Below are 6,178 nucleotides of genomic sequence, written 5' to 3'. Positions count from 1 at the left end.
GAGGGGGCCTAAGCCATCAGTCGGACATCCTTAGCACTGCAGCAGAGGTGGGAGAGGCTCCTGCCAACTCCACTGCGCTCGCCAGCTGTGAGCCCAGCTTCTGGCTGAGCAGTGCACTCCCCCTGTGGGAGCACATTGACCACCAGGAGGCAGCTCCTGTGTTGAGCGTCTGCCCCCTGGTGGCCAGTGTGTGTCATAGTGACCAGTCGTTCTGCTGACAGGCCGAAACCAGCTCTCTGACATCCCCTGAGGGGTCCCAGATTGTGAGAGGGTGCAGGCCAGGCTGAGGGACCCCACTGGTGCATGATTAGAGCCAGGGAGGGATGTGGGAGGTTGGCCAGCCGGGAAGGGACTGCGGCAGGGCTCCAGGGTGTGTCCGGCCTGTCTTGCTCAGTCCCAATCAGCCAGACCCCAGCAGCAAGCTAACCTATTGGTCAGAGTGTCTGCCCCCTGGTGGTCAGTACACATCATAGCGAGCAGTTGAGCAGCCTTAGCATATCATTAGCATATTACTCTTTGATTGATTTAATGGCCAATTGGACGACCGGACACTTAGCATACTAGGCTTTTATTATATAGGACGACTAGAGGCCTGGTGCATTAAAATTCATGCACTGGAGGAGGGGTCCTTCTTCCCAGCCTGCCCCCTCTCACAGTCCAAGAGCCCTCAGGGGCAGGAGGTGACCCAGCGATCAGGGGAAGGCAATGCACCATCACACCTCTGCTGCTGCCACTGGTGGCAGAGCAAACCTCAGCCAGTCCTGGTTACTTGAGCCTAGGGCGGCCCTGGATGGCTGGGCAGCCGTCATCTGAGGCTTGCCTGTGCCCCGGGCCAGCCCTGGGCGGCTGGGGGGCTGAGAGGACTGGGGGACTCTGGAGGCAGGTGTGTGGAGCGGCCGGGCCTGCCTAGGGGTGGGCCCAGCCTTGCCACGTGCCTGCTACCCCGGTTGGGCTGAGGGGACTGGGCGCCACCATCTTTGAGGGTGGGGCAGTCAATTAGCATATTCCCTCCTTATTGGCTGTGGATGCCATCTTTGCGACGGCATGAGGGTCAATTAGCACATTCCCTCTTTATTAGATAGGATAAGTGAGATCATACAGAATTTGTCTTTCTCTGTCTGACGTATTTCACTTAACATAATACCCTCAAGGTCCATCCATGTTGTCACAAATGGCAAGATTTTCTTCTTTTTTTTGAAAAAAATATTTTATTGATTTTTTTTTACAGAGAAGAAGGGAGAGGAATAGAGAGTTAGAAACATCGAAGAGAGAGAAACACTAATCAGCTGCCTCCTGCACACCCCCTACTGGGGATGTGCCCGCAACCAAGGTACATGCCCTTGACCGGAATTGAACCCGGGACCCTTCACAGGCTGATGCTCTATCTACTGAACGAAAGCCGTTAGGGCAAGATTTTATTCTTTCTATTGTTGAAGAATATTCCATTATACGTATATGTCATGTTTTTTTATCTGTACTCTGTGACAGTTCTAGTTTTAATTTTTTTTGAGGAACCTTCATACTGTTTTCCATAGTGGCTGTACCAATTTACATTCCCACCAACAGTGCACCAGGGCTCCCTTTTCTCCACAGCTTCACCAACACTTGTTATTTCTTGTCTTTTTGATAATGACCATTCTAGCAAATGTGAGGTGGTGTCTCACTGTGGTTTTAATGTCATTTCCAGTGATTAGTGATATTGACTGCCTTTTCACGTGCCTGCTGGTCATTTGTACGTCCTTTTTGGAAGATGGTCTCTTCAGACCATCTGCCTATTTTTAAACTGGATTGTTTGTTGCTTTGTTTTATTTTTTGTTTTGCTGTTAAATTGTATTAGGCAATATCTTAAGTTCAGATTCTGAAATCCTGGCTAAGTCCTACCACCTTTTGCAAATCAAAAGTTTCATTCTTTCTACTCATAAGTAATTGCACACCACAGTGCTAAAATTAGCAACATGATTCTCCCTACAGAATCCTAGGGAAAATTTTTTATCCTAGGGATAAAAAAATTACCTACTAGATCAATGTGCCTTTAATTATTTTAAATGTTTGTTTTTTTTCTGGATTTTAAGAGAACATATTTTTTTTCTTCATTTTTTAGTAATACATTTTATTAAATGTCTACATGCCACAAAATTATTTCATTGTAAATTACCCAGGAAATGCAAAACCACTTAACTGGCTCTCTCCACCTAAGTTTGGTGGAGGAACTCTTACAGGGAAACAGAAGGAATGTAGTAAGTACTCACGGCAGGACTCACTACATGGAACAGGTTTGAGAACGAGAATCTCTCTCACTCTGAAGACTGTTTTAGACCTTGTTCATAGATGTCTTCAAGATGAATACTTTAAAAATAAATTCATGTAATTCATACAATTATTCAGACTTGTTTGGTGATGCCCGTTTCAGAAGGCTTGTGAGGAAATCATGGAGAAGCAACCACTTCAATGCTGAGTGCCTTTTCTTTAAGGTGCCCTCCCACACCGTGGTTCTCACACTTCGGCACCCGTCAGCATTCCCGGGAGCAGGGGCGGCTTGTTGGCCCACTTGCAGAGTTTCTGACAAATTTCTAGGTGATGTTGATGGTGGTGGTTTGGACAAAACACTTTAAGAATCACTGCTTTAAGATATATTTTCAGAATGCCAACTAATAAGCAATGCTCATAGGCCTTTGCTTTTACTAACAGTAAATAAATACAAGAACATTTATATTTGGCTCCATCAAACTTTACATTTTCAGACTTTTTCATCTTGCCTCATAATAATTCCCATGAGTTCAAAACACAGAACCACAGGATAGTCCAGTATTGGATAACCTGTGACTGTGTGAAAACATTTACTTACAAAATATACAGTAACTTCAGGGTACAGGGCTCTTGCTCCTGTCTCGTTCACATCTCTTCCCTTTAGGAAACCCAGTACAAAATAATGAGAATGAGAACACGACCTATCATGCATGTAGACACAAATGTCACAGTGCACGGCCATACTGATGGCAGACTCAGGAACTTTGCCAAGCAGCAGTAATTCTCTACAAAACATACCTGTCTGTCCTCATCTCTAATCACTACTGTAATGAGAGGAACCCTTGGTGACCTGTTGGAATGGACACCTTAACAACAGGACCAAAGCCTGTGCAGAAGGCTTCAGTAAGGAAATCTTGTGTCTGTTGACTTGGGTGATTACAGTTTAATGATTTCATCAGATCAGAATCTTTGGGATAGTCACGGTGGGAGCTTCCTGCATCCCCAAAAGCAAATAACTAGGAGACAGGGCTACCTGTAGGCCCTCCTTTGTCATATCCAACTTGGAAAACGCTTCACGGAGCCCCAGTCTGAGGATAATTTTATTACTGACACTGGTGCTGCAGAAATCAAGCCCCTGTGGCCTCAGGCTCCTGAGTACTGATCTCACGAACTGTCACCACTCTTCTTCCAGAAATACCGCAGTGAAGGATGACCAGACCTCGGTACACATCCGAAATGCAGTGAAATTCCTGGCACAGGACTTGACTCAAACACAGGTAAGCCGTCTAACAGGGCGGCTAATTTGAAAAGTAACAGGCTCCTCCTGAACCTTAAACTCTTGAAAGGTTCCAGCCTGAGTGAAAGCATTTGTTTGCAGGCACTTGGCGTTTTTCACTGCGACCTTGATTCCATTTTCAGTAGTGAAGCGCTTGGCATGTTCTTGGACATGTGGCCTCAGGACTGTGGCGGTGCCGCACGCTGTCGAGGCTGGCCACCGGGCTGCAGTCACTCACCTGGAAACTGCTGGTTTGTGAGGGGCCCCGTCCACCACGTGAGGGATGCCCCTGGGGAACCACCTGTTCCCGGGGACCACAAGGCACCTTTGTGTGGGGCCGGAGGCCTGAGAGCCTTTCCCAGCCAGCGCACGTTTGTTTTAACAATTCCAAACTGTACAGGAAAACATACTGTAAATATGGCCAAACCACAGTTCTTTATTTTTTTAAATATATTTTTATTGATTTCAGAGAGGAAGGGAAAGGGAGAGAGAGATAGAAACATCAATGATGAGAGAGAATCATTGATCGGCTGCCTCCTGCACATCCCCCACTGGGGATCGAGCCCGCAACCCAGGCATGTGCCCTTGACTGGAATCGAACCTGGGACCCTTCAGTCTGACGCTCCATCCACTAAGCCAAATTGGCTGCAGCGGTCGGCAAACTCATTAGTCAACAGAGCCAAATATCAATAGTACGACGATTGAAATTGCTTTTGAAAGCCAAATTTTTTAAACTTAAACTATATAGATAGGTACATTGTTATTAACTTAATTAGGGTACTCCTAAGGCTTAGGAAGAGCCACACTCAAGGGGCCAAAGAGCCGCAGTTTGCCGACCATGGGGCTAGGGCCATACCTCTGTTCTTGAACATTTCTCATTGCCAACAATTCAGTTCTCGACCAAGTTCACAGAAAATATGTCTCAGCTGAGGAACAAAACTTTGATTCTCTACCTGACAACCCTTTCCTGCCGATACCTCAGCATGACATGGTTTCTCAGGCTGCAGACAAAGGAGAGCAGGCAGTTTCCCCGCTAAATCACATTGTTAACATCACAGGAGATTGTGCTTGAATTTTTTTTTGTTTTTTGTTGCTAGTGCAATGGATTAGGACAATTTTAAAACATAAAGAGGCCATCAAGAATGTTAATGGGGGGATGGGGGGATAAGGACACATATGTAATACCTTAGTCAACAAAGAAAAAAAAGAATGCTAATGTTGCTAAGAGTGTGAAAGAAACACTGACCACAGCCAACGGAAGAGGTAGAAAACTGTTGCTGATTTGGATAAATGAAAAGCAGTGAGCCGTGACTGCGCTCTGGAAGCAGCGATACATGAAAAAGCGCAGATGTGAAGATGTCGTGTGCTGACTTCCTGAAAGAAACCCCTGGACAGAGTGCTGAAAGTGACTTTTTTAAGGCTGGGAAGGGGTGGCTCAATACATTTAAGAAGTTTTTGTTCACAGATTAAATAGTACAATAGACATGTATTGTCTATAAAAAAGGTTAAAACAGGGAATCATTTGGGGGTCTCGAACGGATTAATTCAATTTATATTATTTCTAATGGGAAAGAAATGATTCGGTTTTTGAGCAAATCGCTTCTTGAACAGCTTTCCAAAACGAATTAAGGAGAACCAAGGTTCCACTGTAATATTTTCTGAACCAGTTCCCTATGGACAACCCTTTAACTCAGCAAAGTTTTCCATATTTTCCCCTATTCTGGTGCTATCATTTATTAGTGTGATTTTTAGTTTTTATAAAAAATGGAATCATATTGTATACATTGCTTTTCAGCTTGCTTTTTACACGTAATCAGCACCAACACCTTTCTCTGTTAAATTACTTATAGCCAACCTCCTTCATTGTATTGCATTGTATGTACAACTGTGATTTATTTATTTATTAAAAAAATATATTTTATTGATTTTTTACAGAGAGGAAGGTAGAGGGATAGAGAGTTAGAAACATCAATGAGAGAGAAACATCGATCAGCTGCCTCCTGCACACTTCCTACTGGGGATGTGCCTGCAACCAAGGTACATGCCCTTGACTGGAATCGAACCCGGGACCCTTCAGTCTGCAGGCCGACGCTCTATCCACTGAGCCAAACTGGTTTCGGCAACAACTGTGATTTATGTAGCTACTTCTCAACTGATGAACACTGGACTGTTAACAATTTTGCATGATTACAAACAATACTACACAGAATATAACTTACTCTTTTTGTGCACTTGTATTTCTGCAGGCTAAATTTGTAGAAGTAGAATTGCTGGGTTAAGGAACTTGAACATTTAAAAGTTAACATATACTACTAAATTACCTCAGAAATACTGCTCTGATTTACATGCTCAACAAGAATATTTTCATAAATGTCACAGGTAAAAAGAAACTATAACCATCTAATTGTTTTTAATGGGCATTTCTCTAAATACTAGTGAGACTGATTTTTAAAATCTTTGTTATTGTATCTACTAGAGGCCCGGTGCACAAAAATTTGTGCACTTGGGGGCGGGGAGAGGGGATCCCTCAGCCCGGCCTGTGCCCTCTCGAAGTCTGGAACCCCTCAGGAGATAACGACCTGCTGGCTTAGGCCTGCTCCCGGGTGGCAGAGGGCAGGCCCAATCCCTAGGTGCAGCCCCTGGTTGGGCTCAGAG

General features: G+C 44.6%; 1 protein-coding gene and 1 pseudogene across 1 annotated transcript in view; both read right to left on the bottom strand.

The window, feature by feature from the left end:
• Positions 1–6,178, bottom strand: part of UBE4A (ubiquitination factor E4A) — a 63,206-nt gene that overhangs the window by 42,428 nt on the left and 14,600 nt on the right. The gene's annotated exons all lie outside the window — the stretch shown is intronic.
• Positions 2,763–4,402, bottom strand: LOC102753865 (annotated as a pseudogene).

This window comes from Myotis davidii, unplaced genomic scaffold (genome assembly GCF_000327345.1).
Source record: "Myotis davidii unplaced genomic scaffold, ASM32734v1 scaffold97, whole genome shotgun sequence".
In the NCBI taxonomy this organism is placed as follows: domain Eukaryota; kingdom Metazoa; phylum Chordata; class Mammalia; order Chiroptera; family Vespertilionidae; genus Myotis; species Myotis davidii.
This window is presented reverse-complemented; position numbering and strand designations above follow the sequence as displayed.